This window comes from Mastomys coucha, unplaced genomic scaffold (genome assembly GCF_008632895.1).
Source record: "Mastomys coucha isolate ucsf_1 unplaced genomic scaffold, UCSF_Mcou_1 pScaffold5, whole genome shotgun sequence".
Lineage (NCBI taxonomy): Eukaryota > Metazoa > Chordata > Mammalia > Rodentia > Muridae > Mastomys > Mastomys coucha.
The window spans coordinates 60,176,321-60,192,860 of NW_022196911.1; the positions used below are offsets into that span (position 1 = coordinate 60,176,321).

The following is a 16,540-nucleotide window of genomic DNA, read 5'->3' on the forward strand; positions in this document are numbered from 1 at the left end:
GTCACAGGTACCCCATCTTCAAGGATGGATGGATATCATCTATGGGAAGTGGGTCAGGTCGGGTAGAAATGGATCAGCTCTATAAGAACTTCTTGGTCCAAAAATGAAGGTCTTCTTACCAGATCACCATAGGAAAGGTATTTCTTGCTATGGATCTCTCAGTTCCTATCTTATCACATGACCTCTCTCTTTACACATACCTCATCATTGTAAAGCTAAGAAGATGCTGGCCTGCATCCTTGAACCTCCAGATTTACAAGCTGAGGTGTTTTGTTATAGTGACACAAAACGGACTAAATATTGAGATCAGGTTGTGCCTTGTCCAAAAATTACTCCAGATTATGTAAAAGCAGTGGTTTTTCATATTACCTTGGCCTGAGAGACTCCATTTTGAAGACTGCACTGGAGCAGATATGTGAAGAAAATCATCTGTCCAGTGCCATCCATGCAGCACAAAGTGATAAATGACTTGTTCCTGGGATAGAAGGGAGCCACCATATAAATATTTCAGGGGGAACTGCGACTATAGAAGTATGACCAGACTTAGGGCTGCTATAACCTGTGCCCCAACAAGGCAGGCCACACAGCCCTCATAAGGTACTAAAAAAGCTCAATTCATAGTGAAATGCAAAAAGAAGATGTTACAAAAGATGATTTATTTAATGTGGCCATATCAGGTGGAGGGACAAAGAGATCAATGGCTGCTCAAGGTCTGTCTGTCTTTGGGGCCTAACATGAGGGTAAGGGTTAAACTAAATGCAAGAGATATTCATGGTCTAGCATTCAGCCAAAGTGTGGTCTCACACATCCAACCAACCCCTCATCACTACCCTGTCCAACATTGCCTCAGTTCCAGGTCTGTCCATACAGTTGTCTCACAACTTATAAATCCTTCTTTAGGACATAAGTTCCTCCTCTGGCAGAGAGCTCTGTTGCTGGTTGTCCCTGGGGCTTCAGCCATTCCTTCCTCCAGGAGAATATTCCTGGGGAAATTCTTATGTCTTGGGGTTCATGGTTTCAAGCATCTGATAACCTCGGAGAGAGACACAATATTTCCTTAGAATATAGTCATTCCTGCCAGGTGGGGTGGCTATATGAGTATATTAAAATCATATCAGCCAGGCCTAGAAACTTAGCAGGCACACCAGATGATGGTGTGTAACTCCCTCACCTGGATGTCACAAAGAGATGGGCGGGCACACAATATTGCAACAGGGATAGCCCCCACCAGCCCATCCTCTGACCACCCTGTGTGAGCCTCAAGAAGGACAGACAGGCAGACTTCTGACTCTCACTAGGGCTTATACCCAGCTTCTTCCCCCAGGTGCTTTTGTCTGTGGACCATAGCACCCCGACGACAGCAGAAAGGTCTTCCTAGAATCAGTTTGGGTTTGTTATCTTATCGACAGGCTATTTACATTTCTATCAGCCCTTCTTCTGAACCCTTTTGAATTCCGCTGTGGCCTCTAGCCTTCATCTACACAGGGATCTAGATAGATTTATAGGGTGCCGTGTAATGTGTGACCTGAGAGTTAGCAGTAGTTAAGATGGGAATAAAAGAACCTGTGTTCACCTTGGCTAGGGTCAAGGGGGAAAGCACGAATGGCTGGCAAACTGCTGTCATTGAAACCACCACATCTTGTAAAGTTTTTGTTATTCCATAAATCCTAACAGTAGAAAGACAAGAATGTGGTTCTGACATTGGGCTCTCACACCACTAAGATGCTCATTTATCACCTGAAAGTTCAGCTTGAGCCAACTAATGCAACGAGCAGACAATTTCAGTGTAAACTTGTAGTAGGCTACTGCACTATAGTTATGCCATCTCATGAAAGTATTCCTAAGGATACTTTACATGCTAAACATATCTTGGGTAAAACTGGTCTTTAGGCCAGTCCTAAATTCCTACAGTAAACTGGCCTCTAAATTCCTCTACACTGGGACCCTGAGCTAAAGGTTAACTGCCCAACCATTAACTCTTATCTCTCTGCTTCTGTAAACAATGCTTGTTTTCTGTATATATCCCAATGGCTTCTGTTGCCCTTAAAATCTCAGACCAACTAGAGGTTGGGGTTGCTTCCTGTTCCTTTGCTTGAGCTGGCAGTTAGTAATGGCTCCATTCAACTTAATCAGGCCTTTTTAGTTTTTAGGTTTTTTGTTTGTTTGTTTTTTTTTTTCTCTCTTCAGGTCCCCCAAACAAACTTACATTGCTAGATTGTTTCAGGTGAAGTTGTGCCACAGAGACACCCTGATACCCAGGGACCCAGGGCAAGCTGGAGGCTGAGATGAGACCAGGACAGCATTCAGCACTCTCAAAGCATTTGAAAAGTGATAATCTTTGAGGGCAACAATTACATTGATGTGTGAAAGGAAGGTGACCAGGTCTTGTTGGATTGCTGGAAAAGACTCTGAGTTGGGGAATCCCAAGCCAAAGCTACCACATATGAGATATCTGTAAGAGAGTAAAGAAAGCAGGATGGGGAGGGGGGAAGGTTCAGCCACGATGTCACTACCACTGAGGCCTTGGGTGAGCCAACAGAAAACCCTGAAGTTGAGGTTGAAATCCCCCCAGTGGAGGGAAGAGGCCTGGGCCTTTGTACTCCCATTTCATCCAGATATTCATTGACTAGGATTTGAGCCTTCACAGGGCACAGCACCTTAGGGAAATGAAGAAGAGGACATGGAAGGGACCCACAGTCCTCTTTGAGAGCATGCCCTTGGTATCACTCAGCCCCACCTCTATACATTTCCACCACTGCCCATGAGCCAAGCTGGGGACTAAGCCTTTTACCACACAGGCATCCAGGACCAAACTGCAGTCTCCCCATCTCCACTGACAACCCTTTCCTCTTCATGGCACAAGAAGGACATTTCTCATGAGAAATATGTATCCTGCCTTTGAGGACAAAGGAGAATGTGGGAGGCTCCAGCAGCTTCTCAGGTGCCCTTGGGTCAAAACCATGAAGATGTCCCACTTACAGGTAGACTTGAGTTGACATCTTCTGATTCCTTCAAAATCAATTCGGGACTGTCTTACCCCAGAGGACAGGACTAAGAAACTGTGGAGGTGTGTCTCTCTAGTCAGTGTGGTATGAGCAGAAGGGATGCCCTCTGCCCACCTTGCCTATGTGAGATAAGTCTTTGCTCTGTCATATCAGCTGTGCCATCCCAGAAACTTCCTTACACTTCTGTGTCTCTGTTTTCTGGGTTGTAAAACAAGAATGAAAACGACATCCACTATACAAGTGGTGTGAGGAACAGGCAAACTGTGGGCCTGTCAAGAGCTTGCAAAAGTATGGAATCCATATCAGCTAGTATTATTTTTATTTGAAAAGAGAGAGACCCTCTGTGGCTTGTCGGGAATGAGGCAACGGAGAAACAGATGTGAAACAAGTCCTCTGACAAGGCTCTGCTTGGGGAAAGCTCAGCCATGGGTGTGGAAGTCCTTCCTGTGCTACGAACAAAGTGTGGTCGGCCCTGCACAAAGTGACCATGTCCTACTCCCCAGTGCCCATGAATTGGGTTCCTTATGTGTTCCACATGGCAGACAGATATTGTTAAATAAAGGATCCAGAGATGAGGAGTCACTCACTCAATTCTGTGCTGCTGTAACAGAATACCTGTGACTGGATAGTGAAGGGGATGTGGGGGTGGGGGAGGACAGGCAGGCTGGGCATCTCACCCCTATGATAGCAAGAAGATTGTCATAAGTTTGGGGCCCTCCTGGACTATACAGCAAGTTAATAGTGATAACCTCTTTATTGCAAAAATAAGATCATTATACTTCACAATATGGGAGGATGGACAATTCTGAGATCAGTGAGCCCTCTCCTAGGGCAAAGGAATTCCTCTTGCATGATCCCATGGTGGAAAGAAGATTGTCAAGAGTAAGTGAGATTTAGTGTAAGAGAACTAAATTTATCCTTTCATAAGAATCCACTCAGAATGGCTGTATTAAGCCACTTATGGGGGTAAAGATGGGAGCTCATAATTCAAGTTTGTGTCTTTCCATCTTCCATGGAGGACATGGCTAAGGAGACAGGAGTCTTCTTGGTCCCTGCGTGGGTGAAAATGCCTTTGGTTATCGACATTAAGCCTGCAGCAAGACACTGTCCTGAAGCTGACAGTTTGGTTTTACTTACTTTTGGTTGGTGGTGTTCCATGGTGCCAAGGTGTCTTGTTCATCAGAGAGCTTCAGATTCATACCTGGAGACTAGATCAGGAGGTGGCAAAGACCACTCTGGTGTCACATTCAGAGACCTCAGTTGCATCTTTGTCAGATTTCAGACATGTCTGCAACTGAAACAGCCAAACCTTAGTGCATCGTAAAAGACACAAAGAGGGACAGAGATCATGCAGCTTAGCATCAGCCCCTGCTGAGGTGTTCTAGTCACAGGGCATGGGAAGGGAAAGTGAGAACACTGTATACACAGCCCTAGTGGCTCTGCTTCTTCTGACCTTATCATCCTCCACATGCCAGCTAATTTTCTTGTGGCTTTAAAGCAGTGAGCCATTGTTAAGTGCCCAAAACGTAGATCTGTCATCCAGAATCTTGAAGCTATTACTGACAAGGTGAAGGACAGAATTGGAGTCATTATAACACATTGCTTTTTTGCTCTCCCTCTGTTTTTACTTTGTTCTTGAAAACAAGGCAGCTAACACCAAGCCCGCAGCACAAGCTCAAGTCCAAGGTCTATTTTTTTTTCTACCCACTGGTACTTTGCGGTGGGTGTCCTCATCCACCAACTGGACTCCGCATCTTCAGCATTACCCAGGAATCTGCTAGAGAGGGAACTTCTCCGACCTCACTCCAAGCCCACCGCATCAGAGTCTGGGGTGAACGGATAGGTGAGCAGACACCATTAAGGTGGCACACTAAAGGACACAGCATTTGTTTTTGAAATGAAAAGCCACATTGAGGAAAGTGTGGAAGGAAGTTGGAAACGCAAAGGGCACAGAAACCGGTCTTCATCACAGGAGGAAAGCAGACGCAAGCGTTCCAGGGGCTGGAAAAGTTGGCTGCACACATACCATTGTTATGTTTTTTTTTAAAGCCCACAGTGTCTTTATTTTTTTTTTAATTTCACTTAAAAATATAGACTCAGCCTTTCCTTCAAGTGATCTTACAACAGAGTACTCCCTGAGGCTGTTTCACAGAAAAACAATCACCAGGACTGAGGATTTCTTGTCATGATGGAGCAAGGGTCTCTCTCACCCAGGGCACCTACCTTGCCCCTCTGTGCCACTCTAACAGCCAGCAACACCCTGGGAGGGCAGATGAGATAGAAGGCTTTGCTTGTTTGTTTTGTTTTTAGTGTCAGGGAGGGTCTCCTGGGATTGTGGTTTTCCTCAACTACCTAGCCAAGGCTGACCTTGATTGAATTCCTCAACCTTTTGCTTCCCATTTTCCAAGTGCTTGGACTACAGGGGTACACCATCTTGCCTAGCTTGAGACAAGGCAGCTTTTTGTCAACTGTAGACTCACCACAGCAAAAGGAAACATGAGAAGCATCTGTGTGCATGCTGTGCTCTAACATTTTCTTCCTCATCCTAGTTCTATTATTTCACACCCAGGGCTGTCTGTGCCCGACACCATGTGGTCCTGTTCTGGGGTTTGTCTGTCTCTCTATCTAGTTTGTAAGTTCTATAAGGACAGAGACCAAGATGATCTTAATATTGAAACCCTTAGCCAAGTACCTGGTTCTTCACAAGGACCCAATGAGCATAAGGAAGATGGGTAGGCAGGAAGATGGCTTAGGGAGATGGCTAGTAAAATACAGTATTTCTGCTCGCTGGACCATGAAGCCTCAGAGCCCTTCTCAACACAAGACCACAAACAAATACCCTACATCAGTCCTCCTTAAATTCATACCCTAATGGTCCAGGGAGATGGGTTTTCTGGCAGGAGCCAATGCTGGCAGTAGCCAATACTAGCAGAAAAGAAAGGAGAGGCTGCTGTTGGCCTATACAGAATTCAGCGTCTCCCAAAACTGCACTTAGCTCCAGGGTACTGGTCACAGGTTACTGGCTTGGGTCACTGGGATGCAGTTGACTTAGGAGATTTGTGGAGCTGTCACCAGAGTAGTTCCAGAAAACAAAGCCTCAGGCTGGCAGAAACTCTTCCTTGGGCTGCTCAGCTGCAAACCAGATGGGCTTAGCCAATGGTCACCTCCCTCACAAACCCTAGGCTTTGGCAAACATGGGTGCACATTGCCACCCAGTGGCTATGGTTGGTAACAGGACAAGGATAAAGAAAATCAGACAACCACAATATCCAAGGAATGGATGCGTGGGAAGATAACAACTGGAATTATTTTACTTAGCTTTTCTCAGCTAACCAAAACACACATTCATATTATTGTATATAAAGTACTGTGGGAAACTCAGTGCAGAAAAAGGAGATTCAAAACTTTTAAAGATGCTACCATGTACTACTGGCCAAGAAAGAATGACCAGCTTGGGAATTCAGCTCAGATCCCTGGGATCCTATCCAGATGTTTGACCAGCTGGTCACACGAGTACCCTCCAGTCAATTACTTTTCTTGATGTTTCTAATCAACAGTGTTATATATGTGACGCTGTAAGCTTTTACATTTAATATTAGCTCATAACTCAGGAGCCTAAACCAGATGTTTTGGGTGAGAAAGAAATTGATGACTTATCAGGAGATTGAACCCAGGCCACTGGCTGCTCTCCAGGCATTCTGCCAGCTGAGCGGCAGAGCAGAGTGCCTGTTACCCACTCTCTTCAGTTACAGAGGGAGGAGGGGACAGAGTGAGGCAGAGCACCAGTGGATGGCAGCATGTGAAGAAATCTGGGTAATATTTCCTTATAAAGCAGGAGCCTTGTGTTCTTTTAAGTCAGTAATGATCAGGACTTTCAGTATTTTAGACGTGTTTATGATCTTATGGAGGAGAGGGAAATAATGATAGAGAAGAGACTGAATACACAACCAAGAGAAGTCATTGAAGTGACATAGTGGTTGAGTGCTGCAGATGAGGGGAGCTCATGTTTTAAAGGTACTGCCTTAAGGACTGGGGAAAGGCTCAGTGGCTAAAGCGCAACCGTGTTACAGAATACTACATGAAGACCTGCATTCAGATCTTCAGTATCCACGTAAGAACTGAGCATATCAAAACACATTTCTGTAACTCTAGCACTACAAGCCAAGCGGGTGGAGGCAAAGGCAGCCAGGTTTCGGGGGAGGGGCTAGAAAACGTGTTTAAAGAAAACAAGCCAACATCAATCTCTGGCTGCCTCATGCTCCTGCACACTTACAGAAACATGTGCACAAATACACACATGAGCACAGAGATACAGACTTGATCTAGGCATGATCATGCCTGTAAGCCCTAGCACCTTGGATGCTGAGGCAGGAGGATCACTACAAGACTGAGATCAGCCTGGGCTACATAGGAAGTTCAAGTCCAGCTCATGAGACAAATTGAGACTCTGTTTCAAACAAACACACTGTCACACCCTCTGCCTGATCTGGGCAGTGAGGAACACTCATTGTAGGAGAAGATAGACTACAGAGCAGACGGAAAAGAAGTCTTGTGGGTTTCGCTTTCTGAAAGCCAAGCTTCCAGGGGAATGAGGATGACAAGGTATGCTACCTTCATGAAGGTTCAAACTCATGAAGGACCAGAGACAGTTTTGCCCTCCTGCATCCCTCTAGAAACACACACCAATCTTTAGAGCAGGGGGCAGAAGTTGGTTGGGTTCTGTGTCTGACTTCCCTACTTAGAATCCTGGAGAAGGGTTGCTGGAGAGATGGCATAGAAGTTCCCAGCACTTACCTCTCATGCAGAGTACCAGAGTTCAGCTCACTGAACCCACAGGAGGCAGCTTGCAGCTGTCTATAACTCTATTTTCAGGGATTAGATGTTCTCTAGTAGGCTCTGGAGGCACAAAACAAATGTGGTGCTCAAGCTCATACACACACACACACACACACACACACACACACACACACACACGAACACAAATTGTCCTTGGATAGGTTTCTATTGCTGTGATAAAACACCATGACCAAGCTGAGCAGTGGTGGCACACGCCATTAATCCCAGCACTTGGGAGACAGAGGCAGGTGGATTTCTGAATTCGAGACCAGCCTTGTCTACAGAGTGAGTTCCAGGACAGCCAGGGCTACACAGAGAAACCCTGTCTCTAAAAACCAAAAACAAACAAACAAACAAACACAAAAAAAACAAAACAAAAACAAAAACAAAACAAAACAAATAAACAAAAAACCCAAACCAAACCAAACCAAACACCAGGACCAGAAGCAGCTTGCAGGAGAGGGCCAAAGGGTTTATTTCAGCTTATAGCTCACAGTCTATGATGAAGGGAAGTCAGGGCAGGAATTCAAGGCAGGAGCCTAGAGGTAAGGTCATGGAGGAGTGCTGTTTACTGCCTTGCTCCTCCAAGCTTGCTCAGCCTGCTTTCTTCTACCACCCAGGACCACCTGCCCAAGGGTGGCATTACCCACAATGGGTTGGGTCCTCCTACATCAACCATTAATCAAGAAATGCCCCCACAGACTTGCCTGTAGGCCAATATGATAGAGGCAATTCTCCAGTTAAGGTTTCTTTTGTAAAAAAAAAAAAAGCTAGTTAGTGTCATGTTCACACATGTGCACATATGCACATACACACACATGAGCATTCACACTCACAAAAATTAAACAGATAAAATAAATCTTGAAAAAAAAATCATATCCAGGGAAGGGAACAGACCCGGGCCAGGAAAGGCTGCTGCTGGGTCTGGCCTGGTAGAACCTAGTGATTCTGTAGGAGATAAGCCCTGGGAAGCCCTGAATAAATCTCCTGGTACAAAAGTACTTAATATCCGCTTTCTGGATCATCAGATGACTGAAGTGTCAAGGACTTTGACTATGGTCCATGTCTTCTGATGGGCAAATGCCTAGCAAAGGGTGGCCAGCACAGAACCCACTTCCTCCCTTTTTCTATCCCTTCTCATGCCGAGCACAGTGTCTTCTAAAGTCAACAGGTGCCAAGCAACACGTGAAATTAAGCTGTGTAAACTTGGCTAGATTATAGCTCCAGATCGTTTATTTACCATTTATCCAGCTGTTTCTGTGAATGTGCTTAGATAAAGCATGATTCCATTGCTCTTCTGTTTCTGTGATAATACCATGATGAAGACAGCTAGAGCAGGAAGGATTTATTTGGGCTCACTGTTCTAGGTCCATCAGAAACTATCCAAAACTGAAAATTATGACAACTGGCATCAGGAACATCTCATGCAGCAAGCAGGAAACCAAGACACATGGGAATGGCATGTGGCTTTTGAAACCTCTCGGCTTGACCCCACATGATAGGTCTTCCAGAAACCTTGACCTCCTAAACTGCCCAAACAGCCACCAACTTGGGATCAAATTACTCAAATGGCAGACTATGGGGAATAACTCATTCAAATGACCACAGGAGATGATCTTTATCTCCAAACCACATACCTCATGTTGAGGAAGATGCAGAGTTGGTTTTTGGGTAGAGAGAGGGAGACAGATAGACAATAGGTGAGTGAGGGTGGGTAGTAAGTGCTAGTGGTGTAGGGACTAAGTACTTGGGTGAGTGTATTGTAGTAAAAAGGAATTCTTTGTCCCAGGTCAGCAGGAAGCAATTATCAGAAGTCTGTCATCCTAGCCCCTTAAGTTGGGGTGGATAGTTTTGGTCATTTTATGAATTATCAGTATGTTGTCATTTTAGTGGGTGATTGCAAATAATCATGACCTTGGACAGAGAGGAAATGAAATAGGGAGTTTGACTCAGGTATTTCTATCTTTTCTTTCCTCTTTATCCTTCTTTTTTAGGTAAAGTGAAGGGGGTTGAGAAGAAAAAGGGGGAATGTAGGACTGTCATATAGAAGTACTACAATAAGAGGGTATATTATTGAACCTACTCTTTAACTTAGAGCTATTACTATTCTCAAATAAGATTATTTTTGTTGAAATTGTTATGGATTATATGTTATCCACACAAGTTTAAGGTTTTCATTGGTATAAATCTTTATATATTGTTAAAAAGTTTAAGACTGATTTTGTTACAACACAATGTATGTATGTCTCAACTCTTGTATAGGTATTGTGCTTATATGACTCATTTAAAAATAAAGTTTAGTCCCAGTCCTTTTAATAGCTACCGCTGCAAACTGTTAAAGATAATTCAAGTTAATCCTAATTAAGTAATACAAGTTATAGTCAATCAAACTCATGGTCTTGTTTGATACTAGTCTGGATCATCACAGATATATACATCTTGGCTTAAACAGATAATAGGTAGCTGGAGACAGACAATGCTAGCTTGCTCAGATGAGCTATAAATAGTCTTTCAAAACCTCATAGACTCACAAAATATGGCATTTAAAGAATTTTTTTTTTTACTTTGAGACATATCAACTCCTGACAGTACCCCATTACATTTGGAAGAAGATGATGAACATGAGAAACCTTCATGTGAAGTTGCTTCAATTGTGGCAAGTTAGCCACTAGGCCAAAAAATGTCCTAACTTCATCTACAGACAGAATACTATCCAAACTGGACAAATGGATGCAGGGAAGTCGACTGCCAAGGGCTGCCAAGACAGAGTAAACAAGTCCTTCACAATTCCTGCTTTACATAAGATCTATCAGATATTCTGGACTAGAAGGCTGAAGATGCTGCTGCAATGTTTTAGAGAACATTGGGGAATGTCAGCTGTCTCTGTCAATTCTTAGTCTTGGAAGCTGCTGCTTGCACTTCCTAATTACTCAGATAATATTTATTCCTTCTCAGGTACCTGATGAGACTAAATACTACATAGCTACAGTCTCACAGTTAAGCTTAAATTGTTTAGAAGTTTAGCTGTTGTGTTTAGGTCTACAAAGATGTTTTTGGGTTAATAGTACAAGTCAGGATAGAAACTGATTTAGATACAGAACTCTGGACTCACCAAGATAGCTTAATAAAATACTCTCTCCTGAATTGTCAAATACAAACAGACTTGACTTTTTGAATGTAAATTACCTAATAATTTTCTTGTTTCATACTTGTTACAATTATATTTAATTTACATTAGAAAGAAAAAGAGCCTTTTATTGAACTAAAAAGGGAACTGTAGAGAGAATATCTTGTGTACTGTATGGCTGTATCACCTTTCAATTAAGAAGCCTATGGCCAACAGGAAAGGGTAGAAGAAAAGGTTGGACATCCAGAAAGCAAAATGAATTTTGGGAAAGAGCCAGGCAAGGAGATTCCCTGGGAAAATGTGACAAGACAGAAGCATGGGACCTGAGCACAGGTAATCAGCCATATGGCAGAATATAGGTTAAAATAATTGGCATAATTAAGTAATAATCTAATAAGAGAAAAACCTAGCTATATGTGGCCAAATTATTTGTAAATATATTTTTGAGTGTGAGCCTTATTTCTGGGAACATAGGGCTGGAAGGAAGAACCAGGACATAATTTCTACATGGAGATCTACTAGACAGTTGAAGGTTCTCGTTATGCTTTGGTAGAGGGACAAGGGTATTGTTCACATTTGGCAGCCATTTAAACTATGCCTATGATAGGTGAAAATTAGAAAAGTGTCCCCTGTGCCCTGCCAGAGCAAACTGGGCAGGTGCCACTTGTTCACCTATACTGATCCTCAGTTCCAGTTAAGGGACTGGTATGTCTCCATCCTGCCACTCTGTAAACACCGGTGTCTGTGCAAAAAAGTTACCCCGGTGGGTGTGTGAAATATATGCTCTAAGTACCCCCTTTTAAAAAGCATGGAGCAAGAAGAATCTCACTCACAGGTTGCGAATAGCTCCTCAACCCTCTATTCTGGAGGATTTTCACAATAACTGGCTTGCCCAGAACTAGAAAAGTTAGTTAGGGTCAAAATGTACATACACACTAGAGGGTGGAAAGACCAGGACTTGGGATCGGAGATGAGACTCTGGAACAGGGTTCAGGGTGGCCACCAAGTAGATAGTCTGCTAGTGGTAGGTTCAGGTAGTCAAGTTAGATGTGGGATGGGGAAGAGGTGATGATATTCAAGAGGGTTTCTGGCCCCAAAGTGCTGAGAGAAGGTAAGGCCATAGTATATGAAGAGCCATTCACTTCCCTCCAGGCCACTGCTCCTGCTCCAACTCCCACAGTTGAGACAGAACTAGCAAGTGTGTTTGTGAGTGTGCGTATGTAAAATTAGGTTATAAAATATGGATATGTCATGTATACATGTGAAGCAACTCCTACAACAGAGTAAATTGTCCATATAGTTCTATCTTTCTTGGTGGTCAAAGGGTAGAGCGTGCCAAGAAAACCTGAACTCTTCTACTCCAAAGGCTAATTTGCTGTTTAACGTGAATACTTCTCCGATCACGAGGTGGGTGGGATCTATTTATCTCTTCTTTGATTCTAGGTGGATGCTATCCAAGACTTGCTTTGAGCTCTGGGTCTATCACTCCAGAAGCACTGTGGTTTCACTCCAACTTCTTGGAGACTAGCTACCACAAGAAGCTCAGCCTGACCACTGTAAAAGGACAGTCTACATGGAGGAAGAAGCCACTTAGAGACTAGTGGCACCTCAACCCACAGTCAGTATCACAATGCCTAGCTTGGAAGGCCATTTGGACATGCCACTCCTCATTGAACACTCTAGGGGGAAAAACTCAAGTTGCTGAGAGACAAGCTATCCTTCTGAGTATATCCCTCTGTGAGCAATAAAGGCTGGAAATGATCCCAAGCCACTGGGTTTAGGGTAGTCTCTCTATATGGCAATGAACAACTAAGTAAATAGAAGTGGATAGCTTATATTAATTCATAGTGTCATGGGTTCTGAAAGTCCATAGCCTCCATTTCCACTTCCCAGACATTGCTGACAGCCAGGCTCTCTCCCCTTCAACAAGTCAGGAGACAAGCTTACCCCATCATGTGTCCTTTCATAGATGCCAGTTTGACTGAGTGATTCTTCATCTCATCAGATTGGCAATATTGACCAAAATGAGCTATGCTTACAGTCAAAACCTGTGTCTCAGGCTGGGCAAATGGCTCAGAGAGCAAAGTACTTGCCACTTAAATATGAAGACCTGAGTTGAAATCCATAGAACCCATGTAAAGTCATACACAATAGCAGGAATGTTGTGTATGGTATGAGCTATGATGGTCATGTCTAGTTTTGAAGGTGTGACTTTATTAAGTACAGCAAGCCAAAGTAAAAGAATAAATAAAAATTGAGAGAGAGAGAGAGACAAAGAGAGACAGAGAGACAAGAGACAGAGAGACAGAGACAAGGAGAGAGTGAGAAGGAGCAAAAATACAAATTAGACACTCAAAGTATTCAGCGGAAATAAACTGGGGAAGCCCCCTTTGAAGCAGCCCAGTAGAGTTTTCAACCAAGTATTCAGGACACCAGCTTTATCTGAGTAGAGGTCTCTGAATTCACAGCTTGCAGCTAGCAAGGATCTCCTGCTACTGGTGAAAATACTTCTTATAAAGTATGCTCAGTTTGGGAATATCTGAAAGATGTGTGCCTAGGACAATAATACAGGGCTCCACTTTTTTGTGTGTATGGGATTTAGTATGAAAAGTTTCTTCTAAATGGATTTTTTGTTTGTTGTTTTCATTTTTTTTTTCAGGCAGGGTTTCTCAATGTAGCGCTAGCTGTCCTGGAACTTACTCTGTAGACCAGGCTGGCCTCAAACTGAGAGATTTACTTGCCTCTGCCTTTCCAGTGCTAAGATTAAAGGCATGTGCTCCCACTGCCTGGTTCCTACATGAATTTTTATTGTATTTCCTAACATATTTTTTTTTAATATGCCATCAGTGGTGGTATACACATTTAATTTTATCATCCAGGAGGCAGAGACTAGTTGATATCTGTGAATTTAAGGCCAGCCTAGTCTATGTAGAGTTCCAAGACAGCCAGGGCTACAAATAGAGATCCTGTCTCAAAATAATAAAAATTTTTGGGATTACTTATTTTTAATATTTGTAGGAGTGGTGGTGTTAAGAAAAAAAATGGTATGTAGCATTGGTTTTGGAGCTTTAAAATAGAATCAAATGTTCTCAGACAGGCCACAGCTGAAACTCTGAAGTAGACTGCAGATATGCCATTCCTCAGATCCAGTTGATTTTTCCAAGATTGTTAACCTCTCCTGACCTCTACAACAGACTCTCCCCCCCCCACTTTTTAAAGGAATGGCTTAATTTTTGCCAGCATCAACCACAATTCTTGATTAAAATGTATAATTTAAGACAGGTAGTGGTGGTGCATGGCTTAAATCCTAGCATTTGGGAGACAAGGCAGGTGGATCTCTGTTTGAGGCCAGCCTGGTCTACAGAGTTCCAGGACAGCTAGAGATACTCTCTTGATAAAATGTGTGTGTGTGTGTGTGTGTGTGTGTGTGTGTGTGTGTGTGTGTCTGTGTGTCTGTGTGTAAAACCTTTAGGGGTTTAAACTATAAATGCAGCCACTATCTTGTAAAGCTCCAGATATTCAAGATTTTATGAATGTGATTTCCCTTATATCAATCCTAATTAGCCCCAAACAAATGTAATTCTTCTTGTTTTTGGCTGGGTAATAGTGTATAAGCCCTCAAAAGTGTTCAGTTATCTGGAGCTTCCCTGCCCCTCACTGGTATGATTATTTCAAGTTGGATGATAGTTGTCACAGAGCCAGTTTCATATTCAGTGACGCTTTCAAGTAAATGCCACCCCGCATTCCTCAAGGGCGTTTTTCTGCATTTCTGGTGGCTTCAACAGAGATCTCTGTTGTGGAGAAATCCTCAAGAGGCTCTAAAAGGTAGTAGGTCTTTTTCTCAAATGACCCACACTGGGACACCGAATGTTACAGTGACTTGCATATAGTCAGCCTCTCAAGCCTGCCCTCCCCTTTCTCGGCTGGCTTAGATCCACCAAGAACCCCAGGCTGGGCTTGACCTCACGGGAGCCATCATGCCTGGATGTTATTGTTTTTAAATGTATATGGATATCTTTCATGAATGTATGTTTGTGCTCCAAGTGCCTAACTGATACCTGCTAAGGTTAGAAGTTGTGAGGTTCTGTGGGATTGGAGTCTCAGAAGATAGCTTGTCGTGAGTCACCATGTGGGTGCTGGCAACAGAAGCTCTGAAGAGTAGTCAGTGCTCTTGAACTATGAGCCATCGGTTTGGTCCCAGCATTTAAAAAAAAAAAGTGTGTGTGTGTGTGTGTGTGTCTTCCTGCCCACCCACCTAGGTTGGGAAAGGGTCTCCTGTAGTTCCAGGTTCACTTCCAACTCACCCTCTTGATTGTCCAGCTCCAGCCTAAGAGCCACCTGACACCACTTCCTGAATATTTCTTTAAAGATATTTCCTGCAGGTGGCAATATTTTCTTCTGTATAAATTTCTTTTATTTATTTTGAATATCTCTTTAGTGCCAATCAAAGTGCAGGCCATCAAAGGGTCTTTAGCCAACACAAGCATGCCCAACATGGCTTTGGCAGGCCTTGGCTTCTCCCCTATACCCTCCATCTTGCTAAAAACAAAAACAAAAAAAACCCAAAAAACAAAAAAAACAAACAAACAAACAAAACCCCATTAGATTACATCACTAAAGCTAGACACCAATATCTAATTCCTTATTTGATCATTTTCCCCTCCTGAGGCTGACCACCAAGGTCCAGCTATTAAAGTATTGAAGTCCAGCCCTTTTGTTACCTCTCCGCTTCAGCTCAGTCATCTGACTTCTGGCAGTCTCTGCTTGGAGGCCACCACCTGGGGACCTAAGACAAAAGCTCTTTGAAGATTGTCCATTCTTTCTTTGAAGAAGCGGCTATGATACAACAGGCTTACTGCCTGAAGACATCCTAGTTGCTGGGGACTTTGGCACCTGACCTTTTCTGCAGTGTTTATGTTATACAAATATGTGACTATAAAAATCCTGGCCTTTTAAATAAAGTTGAAGCCTTGATTGGACCTCAACTTGGCTTCGTGATTTCTCTCGCATTTCGAATTCTCTTTCAGGTCCTTGTTCCCTCCCCTGAGAGAACCCAGTTCAGTTTCACCCCTTGAAAAGGCAAAAAGGACCGGCTCATAACACCAATAAAACCCAACACTACGAAGCTTACTTAGTCTTCTAACCTCGATTCTTACTCCAAAACAAAGAATATCATCTGAAATGTGATTTCTTATGGTGGAAATCAAATTAGCCAGATCTAGCTCCCATGCGGTCTTCACCATAATCATAAACAAGAACAATGCAAAGCTTGGAGTCCTTTTGTCGAAGGGCACAGCTCCTAACAGCACCTGAAAAAGACTCACTCCTTTCCCAGTAATGCCTTTCGAGTACTTGCACTCCCAGAAGTCCCGCCTCCGCCAAGTGACAGTAACCGGAAACCGTCATTACGAGGAAAGCCGGAACAGGTGGGGGGTCGGGGGCCCCGCCGACGCTCTAGCTTTCGCTTACTCTATGTCCGCCTTGATTGACAGGCTCCAACTCCAAGACTCCTTACGATTGGATGTGGAGCTTTGGATGGGTGGGCCGCTAGTACGGCGGCGCTCTGATTGGT

The 16,540-nt window shown here is 43.5% G+C and overlaps 1 long non-coding RNA gene across 5 annotated transcripts; it reads right to left on the reverse strand.

Annotated features, from left to right (window-relative positions):
- Positions 1-634: 634 nt before the first annotated feature.
- LOC116078631 lies at positions 635-16,392 on the reverse strand. 5 transcript variants are annotated; one of them, XR_004113617.1, is made up of 6 exons: positions 16,293-16,380; positions 15,690-15,754; positions 7,800-7,901; positions 4,143-4,299; positions 2,207-2,452; positions 635-1,033 (listed from the first exon to the last, which is right to left on the reverse strand). It is a non-coding gene; the product is annotated as an uncharacterized LOC116078631 (long non-coding RNA). The 5 variants fall into 5 exon arrangements; XR_004113618.1 differs by lacking the exon at positions 15,690-15,754 and having other exon boundaries at positions 16,293-16,392; XR_004113615.1 differs by lacking the exon at positions 16,293-16,380 and having other exon boundaries at positions 15,690-16,106.
- Positions 16,393-16,540: the final 148 nt, after the last annotated feature.